At 44.0% G+C, this 20,070-nt stretch overlaps 1 pseudogene; it reads left to right on the top strand.

Moving 5' to 3' along the window:
- Positions 1-2,017: 2,017 nt before the first annotated feature.
- The window catches only part of LOC144828191 (thioredoxin domain-containing protein 5-like), a 51,931-nt pseudogene continuing 33,878 nt past the window's right edge, over positions 2,018-20,070 (top strand).

Genomic DNA, 20,070 nt, shown 5'->3' with positions numbered 1-20,070 from the left:
CGGCGGAGTCAGGTGAGTGGTATGGCCGTTGCCCTCACGGCGTGCCTGCAGTGACTTTAGTTTGGCATCAAGCGTGAGGATTTTACCGTCGGCGGGATCTCAGGCCCGGACTTCCCGGCGCTCAGTCGCTCTCGCTGGGCGGTCGTAGCGGACGTCGTCTTCGACGCTGGGGTTACTTCTCCCTCACTCTGGGGCGCACAGCAGGGTCGGAGTAGGCTCCCGATCTCTGCACTGCCAATGCTCACGCTTCTGGCGGGGTCGCGTGTCGGCGCGCTCCGCTTCTTCTTCTTCTTCGAGCCTTTCCGCGCTCGTATGCACAGCTCCTCACAGCTCCCTCACGAGGGGGGGGGGGCGCAGATTTCCTGCTGCTAGCCTCTTCTCCTGGGGCATCCGCAACTCACGATTTTCGGCAGCGTCTTCTTTTCTTTGCACTGCTGGGGACAGGGTGTCTCTCTAGACTTCTGCAGGCGGTGGGTTTAACTAGATCCCACCCTCGTCGCCAGTTGTAGCATCCTGCTACAATAACCACAGACACATGTATGGACTTTCAATGGAGCTTTATTACTGTGCTCCCTGCCTGTCTCCTGTCCCTACTCTAACTAACTTCCCTCACTCCTGCTCCTCCTCTTCCTGCCCTCCCCCTGTCTCCACCCACAACCACTAGTCTGCTAACTTCACAACACTAAGATCAATACCCAGTTACAAATACAAGCTTATTAGCGTATTAACACTAACCAACAATGTGCGATGTTCTTTTTAAAAGGGACTTTCGTCAACCCATGGGCAGGCTAGCTTTTTAACACTGACGGAGCATCAAGACCGACTGACCTTAGCTCATGTCCAGCGTTTGACGTGTTAATGTTAGTTTAACTGGGCAAAAGTGAGGCTGACATCAGAACTTTCATCAATCTGCAGTTAGACTAAGGGTCTGCTGGATTGAATCTCGCTATTATTGCTTCTCTGCATTTTCTAACTGCACTGACATTGAGACTACTTTTTAGTAGACTGCTGCAAAGCTTGTAAAGATGGAGTCATATGCAGACCAGATGTAAGAAGTCCTACTTTTTGGCATTGCAGAACCTGCAAGTAGCTTGGCTGCTCTGTTTCAAGGGTGGAAGACTGGCCAGTGCTGGTAGTTGGCATCAATCTTCTCTTAATGTAAGCTGGGAAGCAGTATTTAAGTATGGAGAAGGTTTTAAATCATTGCAGTGTTTGATCACCATCCAGGAGTAAGATTAAGATCTAAATCGGATTTGTATCATCCAAGTATGACTGCACCTTCACCATCTTATTCAGTAGACAATTGAAAGTTGGAAAAGGTAAGTTCTTATCCCAAATGTCTGTTAAGTACAGCAGTTTTATAGAACTGAAGAGATACTTGTGATAAGCCGATTGTAGATCCTTGTCCAGTGCGGATCATAGTGTTCTTTTAAATAGATTTTTGTGACATTTCCAAATTTTGTGCCAGCATTTTATCTAAGCAGGCATTCTGCCAAGGTATTCCTTTGTAAGCCCAAACTACAACGTATTTGAGCTGGGGATGAATTGTGGTAGAAGGAGAAAGCCCGTCTGAAGGCTCTGGACTGCAGCCTGTCAAGAAGGGCTGCATCCTGGCCTCTCATGGCTCAACTGGCATACGCCACAGTCAGAAGTAGTTTTTTAGGAAATTTTTGCTGAAATGAGGGGCCGTCCAGCTTCTTGTAAATTAAAATGTTCCCTTTCTTCAGCATATACTACTTTTGGCGGGTAAAACTGACTCTACTGTCCAGGTATAGCTCCACATATCTGTATTGTAGCTGCTGACCTCTTCCAACATTACATCATTAAGAAGGTTCTTAAATTGCCGCCCAGGAAAGTTGGAAATTGTCATGGTTCTTGCTTTTGGTATATTCTTCTTGAGTTTTTTATTTTTTCTATAAGATTTTAATGTGTGAACGAATCTTTGGAGCCCCAAGCTGAAGAGTAAGATACCTTCATAGGACAGGTGAGACAAGCATAGAGGGACCAAGTGAGCAGGATGCGAGTTGACCTGGTCGAACTCTGGCGTCAAGTCAGCCATCAATATATTGAAAAGGTGGGGCACCAACACACAGCCCTATTTGAAGCCATGGTAGGTAGGTACCCTACTTGACACTCTTGTACCGTCCCTGATTTTGACTTGGATCCATGTTCTAATAAGTAGCTGTTCAATAGCTCACAGCAAAACTTAATGGATTCTTGTCGGTCAGGATTAGAGAGACATAATGTTAACCTCCACATCCAGGAGCGCTATAAGCCTGTAATTGTCCAGGTTGGGCCTGTCCCTCCTTTGAAGACTAGATTGATGATGGATTCGAGCCAACCGCAGGAATGAAGCCTGTTAGATACACCTCTCTATGTAGCGCGATAGCATATTCGCCCAGAACTGAGAATCCTCTCAGAAGATGGGCGTGGAATCCCATTTCGCCCTGGCGCTCCATCACTATGTCCTCCTTTTATGACTTTTTTTTTTTACTTCAGATGAAGAGTATGGATTGCCCTCATCCTACGGAGGTATGGTTGGTTTTCATCTATTGTATTGGACGCTTTTACATCTTCAGATGGGGAAAGTGTGTCCCAGTTATGAATGAGAAGATGCGATTGCTTGTCATCTCCTGCTTTGGAGCCATAAGTAGGTTTGTGCCATGTAGCCTAGCTATTTCAATATATTTGGACTTATTTCTACTTTTGATACAATTTGTAGGTGTAACTCCTGAGCAGCTGTTGGCCGTTGCATATTTATTGGCGAACTGAGCAACCCATACTGCCTCCGGAATGTTTGAATTGATTATGGCATTTATTGGGCTACTGAGGCAATTTATAATCCCTCAGAATTTAAAGAGTTAGTCTGTCTGGCATTATGTATCAGCCTTATCCAAAAGGCCTCTTTACTGGATCTCTTATCTTCCCAAAGTTGTTTTTCACACACTTTCCTTAGCGCTTTTAATTTTTTCTATGGGAAGGGCTGCTTCCCAGCCATCTTCAAGGCTCTGATGGTTTTTCTCCGTTCTATCCTTGGGGCACCACTGTTTTTGAATGAGAGACGCGTTTATCCATATTGTTTAGGCTGTGATCCACTTTTAACTTGGGTGGCATAAGTTAGCAGGTTAATACTGAAGTCCGTCCCTGCCGTTAGTTGGTTACTTATAATACTTGTAATTGGACCAAAAGGTCAATGGCCAGGAGGCCAAGATCAGTAATTGTATTTGGTGCTCCATCTCAGACGCTTTACTTTTTTCAAGTTTATTGTGCCCATGGCTGCCTAAGCTGCCGGGTGAACTAAGGGGCTTAGTCCCAATGAGAACATTTGTAGGAATGGTCACTATCCGTGGTAAATTGAATTTTATATTGTTGGAGGAAAGGAATAAGTGGTAATGAAATGATTGTATAGTCAATAATGGACCAGGAGTTTGGACCATGATGGGTGAAATTCAAAGGATTATTATCTGACGACCTTCCATTTAATATACTCGAACCTAGAAACTGCAGAGCTGCCACAAAGTTTTCTCCATTTTTATCGCTGTGCTGTAAGGCTCGATTGTGGTGGAACATTTCCGCCCACAGTCCATGACTTGATATTATTATTATTATTATTATTATTAATAATTTAATTTATAAGGTGCAACAGCTACCCAAAAAGGGTTTCCCGTCGCGACCAGGCCAAGGAATAGATAACAACTTAATGATTATTGGTTGAATAGCCAGGTTTTAAAAGAATTTGTGGAATTGGACATACACCGTTTCATTCCGAATTGGTGTACTGAGGGAGTTCCATAGGGAAGGACCAAGATATGCAAACGATTGACCACCCATCCCGAATAGTTTGACACTAGGCACAGAAAAGTTCCCTTGGCTAGATGAGCGAAGACAACGAGGAGGCACATAGGGACAGACCAAAGACTGCAGATACTGAGGAGCCACACCTATTTTGATTTTGAACATGTAGCTCAGGGCTTTTAACTTAATTCGGTTCTCCACCCTGATCCAGTGCAGGTCCCGCGGGTGACCGGAAACGGAGATAGCTCTAGGAACCCGGCAAAGTAATCTTGCAGCAGAGTTCTGAACCATCTGCAGCCTACGAGTCACCTCCTTATTGGTCCCCAGATAAAGAATGTTGCCGTAGTCCAGTCTAGAGGTGACAAGCGCCTGGACTACTGTTCTCTGGGTGAGCTCCGGCAGCATCCAAATAATCTTTTTTAGCCATCATCATTTTGTTTTAGAATCTCAGCTACTTGATGATGTGCTGATTACTTGCAATATTCATTACTCTGATTATCCTTTCTTGTCCCCATACTTACTTGAGTGAAGTGACCCACAGGCATCATGTGATCTAGCTTAAAATTAGACAAATCCTGGTGCTCACTTGCTAAGTCCAACCCTCCCTCTAGGCTCCTCCTATCTTAAAAGGGGAGCAAACCCCCAAAGCTCATGTCATGCCAAAGTATCTGGACTTGAGGTCACTGACACAGGAGGGAGGGAGTAATGTACACAGGGGAACAAGGAAGAATAATCAGACTAATGGTGATTACTGGCTAGTAACCGACCATTACCTTCTCAGTCCTACCTTATCCCAGGCCTTACTTGTGTGAGAATATACCAAACCTCGAAAACATGCAACGTTATTCCCTTATAACAAGACACATGCTCTAGAGGGATGTATGACATTACAACGCATGCTTTTACCACGCATGCCTTTACAACGCATGCCATTACAACGCATTGCGCTTTGGGGTGCTGGATAGGGAATAGTTTAATTTACTATTCCAACTCCAGTCCCCGTGGATAGTAGGGAAGGTGTTGGATAGTAAATTAAATCTATTCCCTATCCTAGAGCGCCCCCCAGCGCAATGCGTTGTAATGGTTTGCGTTGTAAAAGTTGCGATGTAAAAGCACTGTGTGGTAAAAGTTGCGTTGTAAAGGATGTTTCCCGCTCTAGAGTAATGCCAGACATAGGAGATTAATAACTCCAGAAGAAGAAGCAGCAAGCACCTTGTTATCAAAGTCTAGTGATCATTGATACCCCACATCCAATCTGTAATGAGAGATAAAGTAGAAGGCGCTGGCCAAGTTGCAATCTGTCCTGGATGTATGCTCATGGTGCCTTAGCCCAGTAGGCAGCCATTCCATAGATACAGCGTATCTGAATTAATCTTGGCAAAGAAGACTTATAGGAGGCATAAGCAAAAGTCACCACTATCTTGAGAAGTACCCTTCAGTGTCTTCCTGAAAGGACCAACGTTAACAAAATGACTGGCCGAAAGTCGGAAGGCATGGCTTGATGCTGGTTAAGATGGAGGTGACGCGTTAAAGCTCTGGACTCGGTGGCAGCTATTGACATATACTGAGCCTGATTTTCCTCCTATAAAAACTAAGGGGCTAATTTGCAAACCCATTGCACCGCCTGTTCATCACTTATTTTGATGCACTGGTGGCGCATCTACCACCCACATCTACGAAGCCATGCAAAGCCACTTTGCGTGGCTTTTCATGGCCTCATAGCTATGGAGTAAGGCAAAGCGGTGCAAGTCGCTGCATTGCCTTACTTTGCGTCAAAGAGGCATTCCATGGGCGTTGCGGTGGGTGTTCCCATGCAACACCCATGGATATTGACGCGTTCCCAGATTTACAAGCACTTGTACACCTGGGAATGTATCAAAAGTAAACACCTCTCCAGGGGACGTGTAACAAGGATAAATTGCCTAATTCTTTCCTCGTTCTATGTGTGCTGCATTATGTAGCAAACATAGAAGGAGGAAAATGCCTCCATTTATTGTTTTTCTGCAGGAAGGTATCCCTTCCTGCATAAAAACAATAATTCCTACAACGCACATAGCCTCGAACCATTGTGCAAGGGTGCCGGCGTTGTCGCAAGGCAGCCAATTGTGCGCTGGCACAATGGAATGGGACAGGAATATGCTGTATCTCATTGATACAGTGCATTGCTGCCCTTTCCTTTGATGCAAGTGACTTGCTGCACTGCCCTGCATCAAAACACCTGCAAATAGCCCCTACATTTTTAGACTCTGGAACAGACTGGACTGCGGCTTGAGTCTTTGTTTTATATCTTGAGTACTTTGCCGAGTCATGTCAGATAAATGCTCAGACGCATTTTCACTTCAAGCTGGCAGCCATTTTGTTTAGCAGGAGATGCAACATTTTTCTAAATCTCAGGCTCAATTAGATTATTCCTTAAAGATACACTCTTTGCCTGCAATATTTACTCAGCTCCTGAAGAATGTTATTTATTTTAATAAAAAATTCAGGGGCAAATTAGCAAGAACTTTTGATATTTATCGCAAAATGCGCTGAGCGCGTTTATTTTTATCGCTGCCTATCGCTGGATATTTTAGCGGAGAAAACATGCTATTAGCAACGTTTATCTCCACTTTGATAAAATATCCATCGTTAGTGGTGAAATGCCTGAATATCGCTGGAAATCCAGCGATAATCACGCATTAACGCCATGGTGGACTTATCCTGAAAATCCACCTACCATTGAGGAATACAGGTTAGTCAGGTTTTCAGCAGGTGTTAAATACTAGCGATAATCGCGCTTAGTGCAACTTTTTTTATCGCTTCGCCTACGTTGGTAATAGGGGGAAGTAATGTTAGCGACTGTTTTCAGTCGCTTTTAGTTGGGAACACCTATCTTGCATGTCATTAGCGATAATCATCGCTGGCATGCAAGGCGATAGAAAAACCGGCTGCTATCGCCAGAAAGGTGTCGCTAACGCCTGTTAGCGATAGCTTGCTGATAGGGCGATAAGGAAATTGCCGCTTTAGCGGCAAAAAGTGCAGCTAAAGCGGCGATAAAGCCCTCGCTAATATGCCCCTCAGTCATGTAAGTTAGTCTTGCTTTTTACTGAATTAATATATGAGGTCAGAAATCGGGCACTTTTTCTATTTAAGCGTTAGTGATTAACAAAGATAATATTTGTTTTCCAATTCTAGAATGCTCTTTGGTTGCCTATGGGAATTATCAATATCATTAATTGATAAAGGCTCATTTAACTCGAGGCCTACTTTGGAAACAAGTCCTGGCCATAGATGTTTAACATGTTCTTTAAGCGTTAATTGTATATTGTTGCGTATGGGAAGAACAAACAGAATTACTTCACCTCAGCACCTCTGACTGCATGAGGAGTACATCTGTCAGCCAGCAAGGACAGCAGACAGGCCCACCTTCAGCCGCCACCCTGCCTGTCCAGCTGAGTACCTCCTGCCTCTCTACCCCTCTGCTGTCCTCTGTGACCTCGACCCTCACCTCCGGCTGCATATCTTCCCCCATGGTTGTCTGCTACTCCTGCTCAGTCTCAGCCTGGAGCTCCTGCCAACCAGTGGGGAGCCTGATGTGTACTTGCTGTAGGAGGAGGAGGATATACATGGAAAGCACCTCTACAGAGCTGATACATTCACTCGCCTCATTATTGAGGTACAGTAGCGGCTGCTATTAAACGGGGGTGGTGGGGCAGAGGGGAAGGAATAGAGGGGGAATACAAAATAAGAAAAGCACTTACCTTGACACCGCAGGCCATCACCTCTCCTACGTCCTCTTTTCTTCTCCGGAAGCAGGAAGCACACATCCTCCCAGAATCCCCTAACCAATCATGATGCGGCATTACAGCAGCTTTGTGATTGGTTTGAGTGCCGTGGTTTGGCGTTCAGACAGGGGCTGGGAGGATGTGCATGCTCTCCACCCAAGCTGTACAATACAGCCTGGTGGAGAACATACTAAGTACACATGACCGGCCGGCCCAAGACAGTCAGCCAAACTGTCATGCGCGCTTAAGAGAGTGCTCACCACTCCTCCCCCTGCTCCTTTGTAACGGCCCAGTCCTGCCCCACCCCTAACCAGCTGAGCCACGGAAAAAAATGATACTAACAATTCGATATTTTCATTTTATTTTTCCCTTTTGAACTGCTCAGTGAGCAGTGGGGCGACGCCCCTCCACTTTAGCAGAGGAACCACTGCTGCGGGGGCGCCACATTTCATCATGTTTATCGCACCCTGGTGGGGACGTCAGAGTATGTAGCGAACATGGTACAAAATGGGCGACAAGTACAATAGTTGCTGGAAGCATACCCTACATTGAAGTTCTTTAAACCTAGCCAAGAAACTGTGAAGTATGAGGATCTAGGGTATCCAGCCACTGGAAAGTTGGATGAAGAAACAACTCACCCAGAGCCTGAATTGGAACAAACCAAGGCTCCTGAAGCAAAATAAGGCTTGGATGATCAAACGGCAGCCAACTTCAAGATGCACACTGCAGAAGTCAGCATCTAATCAAATTCTCTGCACCATAGAGTGGCCACTGCAAGGCTTTGGCACCTATCTAGGAACAGCTTGCTGCTTGGTTTAAAAATTCTGAGACTGTAAAGATTGGCAAGGTGGACTGTACATAACGCTACAAACTCTGCTTGGGAGCCCGGCCCGTGACTATTCAACCCTCCTCTGGTCCAAGAATGGAGAAAAGGTGGATCAGTACAAAGGCAAGAGGGATTTAGATTCTGTTAAAGAATACATTAGTTCCCCTGCCGACGAGCCAAAACAGGAGACAGAACCTGTGAAAAACAAGTCCAAGGTGCTGACTCTTTCTGAAGCTGACCATGACCAGACAGTTGCTACAGGTCTTAGTTTCATATAATTTTATGGCTCATGGTGTGGTCATTAAAAGTATCTAGCTCCCATGTGGGAGGATCTTCCCCAAAAAATGTTCCCGATTTAATTGATTTTAAGATTGGAAAAGTGGACTGCACTGCAGAGTGCACCCTGTGCAACAAATTCTCTGTGCGAGGATACCAGTTGCTGTTGCTATTCTGTGCAGGAGAAAAACTGGAAGAGTACAACGATACTAGAGACTTGGAAAAGTTACTCAGCATTGTAATGCCAGGGATGTACAGAAAAAAAAGAAAAAAAAAAAAAAAATAGACTCCTCCCAACCCTGTCAAATCTTTCGTGTATTTTCCTCGATCATGTGAAAATGTTACTAAATGGAAGTCATTGGGAAAACTTAATGTGTTGAACTTTGAGGTGGTGCAGATGGCGTCACTACCAGGTAGGAGTTGGAATTGAGATTATTTTTCTTCTTAATTACTTTGCACACACAATTTTATTACGAAAATGCATGAACTGGGGTATTGGGCTCTGTAAGATTCTTTAATTTTGAAGTCACCATGAATCGTAAACATGTATGTTCATTTGTACTGTGTAGGTATTAATCTCCAAGTGCTTGAATGCCAAAATTATGAACATTCCAAAATACTGTCGAGAGCCATGCTTGATGGGAGCATTACATTTGAAATCTTTTTTTAAGGGAATACATTTGTTATTTGTTAGCATGTTGGAAAATCAAATCAAAAGACTTCACATTTATCACCGCTCATGTGTTTGTTTTTTTCTGATACTTCAGTGTATTGGCAAAAAATACTTTGAAACTACTTGACAATCTATGCCTCAATATGTTTTTTTCACAATGTGAAAGTGCTAAATCACATTGGAGGCATGTGGGGGTGGTTCACAGTTCTCTAAATACAAATCAGTCTTCTTGTTGAACCACAAGGAAGCATGACTCTACTTAAAGGCAGAGTAGACAGACATTTCTACTTTTTTCCATAGACAAAATTTCCCTTTTACCACTGTTATAAAATGTAAATTTAATGATGTATATTTGTTTTTTAGGGCATAATTTGTTACTTGTATTGTTATAGCTGGGTTAATTGATTTTACTGAATTGCTATCCACTGCAGTACTATAACCTGTATTCTCTAATCATTTGATTTTTATTTTTAGTTCTGGGATTGACAGTTAACTAGCTCAAAGCCAAATAATATAAAGTGCAACAGCAGACGGGAAGGAGTAAGTGAAGGGCAAAGTACTTTACTCTTTTCTGTCAGAAAGCTCAGTACAAGTCAGTAACAACATGTGATGTATCACTCTGTGATTACAAAAGAACAAGACAATAGGACCGGATCAAATAATGTTTATATTTATGGCATTTCTGAGAGCACAGAAGGGGAAGATATCATTGTCCTTTTGAAATCTTGGTTCCCAAAATACTTTGATGGCTCAGATCTCTTTTCCCTCAATATTCAAAGGGCTTACAGGCTTGGCAGAAAAATGTAAAGCTGTCCAATGAACTCTACACCTAGTGGTATTATAATCCTTTTCATGGAACTTTTCTCTTACAAATCAGTTTACTAAGACAAAGAAGCACCTTATTAGAAGGGGAGCACAATCAACATTTCATAGAATGTGGCTAAGGGCCTTATTATGAAGTTGGTGGTGCTGGAGCAGGACCACCCCCCTCTTGCACAGCCAAACCCATGTTTGAACTGACTGCCAAATTAGGAGTTTTCTCCTGTCTGACGGGCTGTTCTTTGGCATTCCCATGGCAGTGCCTATGAAATAGGCACTGCAAATGTAATGTCAAAATCAGTACCTGCACGGCTTGGACTGCTTTTGTCCATGCCGGTATTGGGGTGCATGCACACAGGGTGCACAACATGTGCCCCCTGCATGCACCCCACGGTGCAGAGGCACAAGGGGGCCCTGTAGGCCCCCCCTTTGTTTCCTCATGCTACACTTTTCATTGCAGTCGCACTACCATGTAAAGTGTGGTGGTGAGGAAACCCGTAACATTCTCGGTGGGGCTGCAGTGGCCCCACCAGGCATATTGCGTCTTCAACACTGCCATGCCACCACCAGGGATCTCTGATCCTTGGCGGTTGCAGTGGTCCCAGGGCAGCATGGCCACCCTGCTCGTAATAGGGCAGTCAAAAGACTGCCACTGCCGCACCCCTGCGAGTCTGGAGGTCCATGTACCACCAGACTCGTAATAAGGCCCTAAATCTTTGCATTTTTTTAACCATAAAGCTGGCGTTTAAAGACGTAAATGTAAGATATGACTTGGCTCATTCTTGTGCTTTTATGGTTACATACACAAATGCAAAACAATTTCTTCACTGATCCTTTGAGATTGGAAGCCAATAATTGCAATCAAAAGAAGGAGGATATGGACGTGTCAAAATGCTGTAAAAATAACTCATTTGTTGTGCTATATTGCTATTCTTATTCTTTTGTAGATTTGGGCAGAGTTTGTTTTATTTGAAACATGATTTTGACAGATGCTACTTTTTCTTTTACTGTTTAACATATTCTATTCTCTCCCATTTTTAGGGATGCTCGTACTAGGTTATGTGTCATGTAAATTCACCATCCCTTATTGGCTGTTTTGTTCAAGGTCCATGGTTTGAAGGTGGGGGCAAGATCCTGCAGAAGCAGCCAGTTATGTGGATAAAAGGCTGTAATGTGCCCTCTACAGAACTTGTCAAGCAGGAACAAGCCAGGGTAAAAAACCTCCAGACAATTGCCAACAACAACAGCTGCACTACAAGATCCACTAGGAGTAAGGAAAAGGCAAGCTATCAGGGGCAAGCTCCTGCAGAAACCGACAGTGATGTGCAACATGAGGCTGGAATGTGCCCTCTAAAGAAATCGTCAAGGAGGAAAAAGCTGGGGCAAAAAACGTCCAGATATTTGCCAACAACAACAACAGCACAAAAAGAACCACTAGGAGTAATGAAAAGGCAAGCTATCAGGGACACAAAAGAGTGTCCTGCCAAATAGGTAGCATTGCGACACAGAGAGCAAAGTCTCTGCAGGCTCATGACCTGGAAGGAGAACTTGCATTCATAGGAAGTAGATTCTAAAAGATGGGTTGGAATCACTCTAATTCTGCCCGAGAAACAGTACCCATGATGGATTGGGTTAAAGGACTCGGAGGTCCCACCCCATCATGGCAACGCAACTGCCTGTTACTGTCCCATCGTGCACTGTGCAACTCCTGAGAACACCAGGTGCTCCCATTTTTCTGGAGCTGTGCTGCCCCAAGGACACACTGCTGAGGTGCCAGAAGACATCTGCAATGGCATCAGCCTGCTAGTAGTAAGAGACGTGTTCTTAGATGGAATGTCCCATGGGCGTGTTTAAGAATATAGCTCTCTCCTCAGCCTCTAGGCTTGACAGGATGTAATCAGAAGAATCTTTGTATTAAGGTGAAGGCATGTCAGACAGAGGCTGGTTCCTAAGATTGATCACAGATAGGCTAACTCTTCCAACCGACCAAAAACTGCAATTTCCCATGAGCAAAACGAGAGCCACAAATATCCAAAACCTCACACTCATGACCACCGTGCACTAAGACTGAAGCAGAAGTTGGCTTTATAAAAGAAAAATGATCAGGAATATCAAGTTCCATTTGGGAAACATTGAACACTAGATACACTTGCCAGGAAGGTAGGAGTTGAATCTGGATTGTCACTGGATTAATTACCTTAACTAACAGTAAGTGGTGCAGGGAAACAAGGACCAAGTTCAGGATTTTTATACTGAAGGGGTAAGAAACGAGAGGATAGCTAAACCTTATCCCCTACAGAATATTCAGGAGCAGGAACAGTGCAACAATGTTTGTCTGCCTATTACTACATCCTTCCTTGGGAAGCTGAGAAGCTTTCCCTAACATTATCTCATACAAAAATTAGGTGTTCTAAAACCTCGGAGGCTGCGGGTACTAAAGAATCAGTAGGAACTATGTCATGACTCATTCTCGAGTGAAGACCTTGGAGACAAAACAAGGTAAAACTCCAGCAGCAATATGTGCGCCCTTCTTGTAGACAAAATCACATAAATCAACAAAGAGGCTCAGCTATATGCAGCATTGCATAACAGCATAAAAACTGACTTTTGCAGCTCCTGTGTAGGAACAAAGAGGGCCTTTTTTAAGAAATATAATTCAATCTGTTCTTTAATTTTAAAGTTCTTACATAATATCCACAAATCTTTGTGACCGAAAGGACAGATAGGCCTTCTTGAGGTTACCAAAGAAAGAAGTGGCAAGATAAATTATTCATTCCAATGCCAACATGGTTTGTGGTTGAACCTCTAGTTAAGAGGAATTTTGGCGAGAGAGAGAGCATTGGCCAAAACATTTCTGGAACCAGGATTAAAGGTAACCCAAAGTCAAACTGGGAGAAAAAATAGGCCCATCAGACCTGTTGACTGTTTTGACATTGGAACTCTTGCGAGACCTGAAGGGTTACGATGATCAGTCCTGATCTCAAATGGATAATGGGAGCCTTGAAGCATATGCTTCAGTCTATGCAGGGCTCCATCATGGGTAACAGTTCCTGTTCTATAATGGAATAGTTTTCTTCAGACTATAAGAAAGTCGTTGAATAGTAGAAAACAGAGTGCTCTAAATTTGTCAGGGAGTCTGGCAAGGACTGATGGCAGGGAAGACAAAGTAGGCAGAATATTGGTTCCTGAGCTGTCCAAGCTCACACAGAGAGCCAGAGGAGAAAGGGTGTCCAAAGAGGAGGCTTTGCACAAGAGAACAAGAGAGTTAAGGCTCAGAAAGGATGGTCACTCAAGAGACAATTTGGCATTCAGACTAACATCCAGTATGGACATGCAAGACATATATAACAACATTAACAGTAAAGTCAATGTGAGGTAAAGCCCTTGGGAGCTCCACAGGGTAGGACGGACTTTTAGTAAGGTCCACGTCCACAACTGATGTTACAGATACTGACTTCAAATACCCATATGTGGGCTATATATGAAAAGGCAGGGTCTGTGGGGATGCTGCCAATGGTGATGTTATATAAGTAACTCAAACACAATACTCACAGTGGACAAGACACACCACCCAGGTTGTCAGCTAAGCCCACGGATTCTGGAGATCAAACAGGAACACGCAAGGCAGTAACACCAAGGGGGTAAAACTAAATACACAGACACAATAGACAAGGTGCAAGCATGGAGGAGAGCTTAACAGGAAAGAAGGGAAAGCAAAAGGCACACTTGACAGAAAGCAAGTAACAACCCGACAAGGAAACTAGAAGTATGACAACAGGAATAGGAAGGTATCAAACTAGAAACTGGAATAAGGGAAATGGGAAAGAAGGCAGGGAGTTTCAAGCATGAGCAGACTGCCTTCCAAAAAACCTGCATGGATTGGGAATTGATTGCAATTTCTAAATAGCGTCAAATTGGCTGGAAGTTAGTATATGCATACATGGAAAGGTCCAAAAGCTTATTAGAACACTGGAGAATCCCACAATTCGGCCCTCTGTTGGTGGGCATTAGAGTGCATTGAGCGAATTGTGACAACATTGTCATCCTCTTGCTGCTCAAGTAGCACTGCTTGTAGGGCATCTGTCATCTCTGCATATTCCTTTGCAGAATTTGGATGTCTAAGTAGTGGAGCTGTGGTGAAGGCTTTCCTTAGGGCTTGGAAGACCACCTTCGCACATTTATCCAATGAAATTCAGAGTTCACATCATCCTTTTTCATCACCTGGGAGGTGCTAAAGAAATGCTCAGAAAATTATGCCTGTAGAAATTGGCAAACCCTAAGAAACTTTGGGGCACTTTGACTGACGAAGGGGTCGGCCATTTCAAAACAGCTTGTATTTTCCTAGGATATATCAACGGACCCTTGGGTGACATAATAACCCAAGGTATTCCACCTCAGTCTGTTTGAATAAACATTTTTTTTAAAGATCTTTTTATTGAACATAAGCAAGCTTCAGTACATAGTCGGTTCATAATAGCAGATTTGGAAAGACATGTAATTCAGGATTCACAATGCACGACATACACCCCCTCGTACGAGCGCCCACTGTGCAACAACAACCTTCCCTTGACATAGTTCGCAGCATCAATTTTCCCACATCAGTGCACCCTGCTCCCTCTGGTCTTCAACTATATCCTCTATACTTGGCCCAGGCACCCCATATTTTTTCACATTTCCGTGGGCATCCCTGGTATATCACCCGGTCTGCCCCGTAGCACCAGTCGGGGTCTTTCTTCCAGGCAGCGAGTTTGGGGGGTGTCCCTGCTCCTCAAGCTCGGGCGATGTTCCTCTTGGCCACCCCTCCCACCAGAGCTAGCCAGGTGTTGGAACACTCTCACCCAGTTGACCACCCTCTCAAAGAGGAGTTTGTTCTGTAAGTTTGTTTGTCCACCCAGTCATTTTGGTTGCCTTACGCCAGCCTTCCGACACTGTTCGGGTTTGTGCTGGGAGAAGCGTATTACCACTCCCCTTCCAATAGAGCTCCGTCAAGTAGCTATTGTTTCCGAATGCCAAGTGGTCTACCCTGTACGTGAATAAACATTTTTTAGGCTTGCAGGTTAGAGAATTGTTCCTTAGTCATTGCGGCCACGTCGTTTTGCCAGTCATACCCAAGATGAGCCACCTTGGCTCAAGCGGGACGTCCTAACCCACCAAGTTCATCATTACTCGAGTTATACCTTCCCAGTATGTTTGGATCCTAGGACATGACCACAGTATATGAAAGAAGGACCCTGTCTCTCTGCACCCCAGCACGCATTCGTCAGTCTCGCAAGTGCCCATTTGGATGTAAATTTTTCGAGAGGCGTAGGATCTATGGAGAATACAGAGCTGAATCAGCCGGAATCTTACTCTTATAGCTATTTCCCGTGGGGTCTGTAACGCCTCAGCCTAATCATCGTCCTCTAAGAGACGCACATCGGGCTCCCAAGTCTCCCGCAGTGGACCCAAACAGTCTGGGGTGTTGTTAATCAATTTCTGTTAAGTCAGGGAAATGGCCTTATCAATCATGGGATCTAAGAGTAGACGGTCCTCGAGTGGCGAGTATTCAGGTAGCCGGGTACCTTCATGTAGATGGCCATGAAGTGCATGGCCCAGCTGTTGGTATCGCAGATACTTCTCCCTCCCCAATTGAAACTGGCTCTGCAATGTGCCGAAGTCCAACATTTTACCGGCCATCCAGATGTCCCCCAGACAGTCACTCCCCATCAGGCTCCATTTCCGGAAGCCCGTTAGTCGTGTCTGTTCACCCAGTTGACCACCCTCCCAAAGAGGAGTTTGTTCTGTAAGTTTGTTTGTCCTCCCAGTCATTTTAGTTGCCTTACGCCAGACTTCCCACACTGTTCGGGTAAGTACCGGGAGAAGTGGATTACCCCTCCCCTTCCAATAGAGCTCCGTCAAGTACCTATTGTTTCCAAATGTCAAACGGTCTACCCTGTACGTGAATAAACATTTTTTAGGCTTGCCAGTTAGAGAATTGATCCTTAGACATTGTAGAACTTTACACACATTATTCTAGTGTTCTTCTTGGGACCTGGAAAAGATAAAAATGTTGTTCAGGTAGACTATTACAGATAAATGAATTAGATGTGTAAAGATGCTATCCATTTATTTATAAAGTTTTATATAGCGCGAACTTGACCAAAGAGGGTATCAGAGCGCTTTACATTGAGGATCGTTGCGTTAAAATTTACATCAGATACAAGAGCATAGTAAGATACAGTACACATAAACAATGTTTAAAGAATTCGTAGGAGGGAGGGGAGGAAGGTGCGATAGCGGGGAGACGAGGAGGAACTGTGCCCAATGTCCAGCTGGGTAGGTGACGGTCAAGGGGATAATCAAGGCCAATCTCCTCATTAGCTGTCTAGCAGCTCCACCGGTCATCATCCATGTTGCTCAGGTCTCAGCGTTCAGGAAAACCAATTTTTTGTTTATTTGATTTGTGAAGGTTATATAGCGCTGACTAGACCTGGAGGTATCAGAGCTCTTAACCAGAGGATTGTTGCATTATAGGGTACATAAAAATGGATTATATAGCGATGGCTAGACCCGGAGGTATCAGAGCGCTATAACAGAGGAACATTGAGTTACCAATTACATCAGTTACAATAGCGTAGTAAGGTACAGTAAATAAACAGCGAGGTTGAGAGAATTTGTAGGAAAGGAGGGGAAGAAGGAGCCATAACAGAGAGACGAGGAATAACTGCTTCCAATGTCCGGATGGGTAGGTGATGGTCGAGGGGAAACCAGGGCCAATCTCCTCATTAGTTGTCAAGCACCTCCACCGGGCATTAACCATGTTGCTCAGGTCTCAACGTTCGGTAAAAACAGATATGATACATAGGCTACGAGGGTTGAGGTAAAAGAAGTCAAACTGGGGGTGACATGATAGGGAGCAGCAAGGCCTCCAGTTGGAGAGGGGGAGCACAGGAGCAAGCGCAGCTGCACTCACCGGATGAGCCGTTGTCGGTGCAGTCGCCAGTTCTGTTGCATTCCTAGGGGAGCCGGTGGGGCTCCACAGGGCGTGAGGCCTCAAGGGTGGCAGACAGTCCAGAGAGCCAGGTCGGGCATAATTAGCATTTCAAGGTATTGATCTCGCCACTCGGAGCTTTGGTTCGTGCCTGGTGAGAGACCAGTTGGAGGCTGAAGAGCACCCTCGGGGAGAGTCACAGCCTGGCCGCAATCTTAGGGTCAGGTAAGACGCAAGGCCCGGTCTCCGGCAAATCGTTGCCGCCCCGGGCAGCAGGTCAAAGGCCAGTAGTGTTTTTTCTGATGGCTTGCGGAGTACTACTCACGTCAGGGTCGTCACCTGACGCCGCATGGATCCCCGAAGCGTCTATATGTGGTTCGAAAAGCTGTTTTTCACTTGCCCCCAGCCTTAACTCTCCACAAAAAGTACACCCTTCTGAGATCAAGTTTGGAATAGCTGAGCCCCCTCACTGACTCCAGTACATCCTTGATCAATCATAAAGAATATAGGTCCTTGATCACAACCTATTCAGGCCCCTATATTCATTTGGGTCTCAATTTGTTTGACTTTTTGGGAATAAAGAAAGGAGCCCCAGCAGGCAATGTAGATGGAGCAATGAGACCATTTTCCAAGTTTTTGTAAAGATACTGATGTGATCCTTTCTTTTCTGACCCAGAAAGTAAATACGTTCATAAGGCATTTCGGAGCCAGGTACCAGATTAATAGCAAAGTAACATTATTGATGTGGTGGTAAATGTTTAACCTTGAGGTTCCCAAACACATCATGACATTAATGAGGAAGTACAGGAACTGTAAAAATATTGGCCACAACTGTCTGGAGCCTTTCAGAAGATGCCAACTCCTTTTGATCTTCAGTCTGCTTTTTGTGGTGATAATTCTGGACACAATATTCAGAACTGAGACAGAATCCTGGTGGAACAATTGACATGTGAGTTATGGAGAACAAACTGAGGCACACCAAGATGACAGGATGATTAGATGAAATTATCAAATCCAACCCCAAAGTTGCTGATGGTTAAATAGGATAACCTGTACTAGCTCTGAACACTGAGTGACTGGTCCCGATACAAGTGACGTACCATCCACCGTCTGCACAATGCCCAACTAAGCCTTTGCTTGAGTGAGAAAATTGTTCTTTTCAGAACACTTCTTATTTCTTATCCATAAACGTTCCACTGGTGGCACAGTCAAATAAAACCAAAACAAAAAATGGGTTTTGAATCCAAAGAAAACTGGCAACAAAAACAAATGGGAAATTTCAGGACTTCTTAAAAATTTCTTATTTCCCTTTTCAACTCTTTTTTTAAACTTTCTGGCGTATCTATGTTTTATGAGTCTTTTAATATTTTTATTATTGGTTTATGTATTACATGTCACTTTATACATGTCTTTTTATTTCTAACATGACAAGAAAGATCTCATGGAATGCCAAGGGTCTCAATAACCTTATCAAAAGAAAAAGAGTCTTAAAACATTTATCTTGCTTACCTGCTAATTTTGCTTTGCTTCAGGAAATGCAAAGGTTATGGGTGGATAAAGTTGTATTTCACCTGCAATGTATAGGAAAAACAAGGCTAATTTCTTACTTTACAAATCCCTTCGAGTTGATATTAGGGCCTGATTTTGAAGCAGTTAGGAAAGCATTCCCACCTAGGGCCAGATTCTGATGCGGTTAGGAAGGCCTCCAAACGGCATTGGCTCCTTCCGAATCGGATCGGGAAAATGTCTTACCGACCGATGGCCCAATTATGATGCGTTTAGAACATATGCTCCCATTGAAGTCAATGGGAGTCCAACCAAATCGGATCGGGAAGCACCGGGTGCATCGTACTCCGTCGGTCGGATTCTCCCGATCCGAGTGGGTTGGAAACCATTACCAAACCGATTCGGTTGGGAAGCTTTCCAGCCCGCATCAGAATCGGGCCCTAAATATCAAAGATATGATTCTGAGGATAGATGAGTATTTCTTCATATAATGCTGGATGACAAACCGTAATGATTATGAAAATATATGGTCCAAACATGGTGAAATTGAACATTTAAAATGAAATAAATGACAAATTAATGCTTTTTTTATAGATTATAACATTGTTGTTAGTGTTGGTGTTATTCAGCTATTTCATCTTTTTATATCTAGAGTTTCTTCTTTTAGATGTGCCCACCTTAATTCACAAAAGCAGTTTATAAAAATGATTGAGCAGAGAAAAATGGTTGATTCATGGAGTGTGTGTAATCCACCAAACCTGTAGTGCAACCGCCCGCCAGATCGAGAGTTTTTTCCTCATCTGGTGGGTGGTCTTGCAGCAGTCTGAGAGCAGCAGTCTGTCAGGCTCATTAAAGAGCCTACCAGGCAGACCACCACTATCAGAGCACTGAATGCACCTTCCTGCACGATGTGGCATGTGCTGCAATCGTAATACTGTGGGCGGTCCCGCAGTGTGACGTGGTCGACTGCCACCGCAAGTTCGGCGGTCCTATGGACCACCGAACTCGTAATAAGGCCCTATATTTTGCCAAGGAAGCCCCTATCAAATAACCTCCAACATGCGGAGATCAGCTCCATTTTAATCTAGGGCTATACCCCTATATGATCTGATTCTAATATTTTTCTCAACAGGGTGAGAGGGAGCAGAGGAAGGTTTTCTCTAGATTTCTTAAATGACCCTAAATGTATCTCATTATTTAAAGATTTTGCTGATAATTCTATTCCCTTAACATCTCGTATGAGATATCTTTTCATAATAATTGGCAATGATTTAAAGCTGCTTTTAAGGCTAGTATGATTGTTTTTTTTCCAAAGAAGAGGAAAGTGGCTGGTAAAAAATCTCAAGAAATTCTCCAAAATATCAAAACTTTAGAACATCAGTTCCAAAGTTCACAAGATCACAAGACTCTCTTCAGATACTAAATCTTGCTAAATTTGGAG

The sequence above is a fragment of the Lissotriton helveticus genome, chromosome 4_1 (assembly GCF_964261635.1).
Source record: "Lissotriton helveticus chromosome 4_1, aLisHel1.1, whole genome shotgun sequence".
Lineage (NCBI taxonomy): Eukaryota > Metazoa > Chordata > Amphibia > Caudata > Salamandridae > Lissotriton > Lissotriton helveticus.
This window is presented reverse-complemented; position numbering and strand designations above follow the sequence as displayed.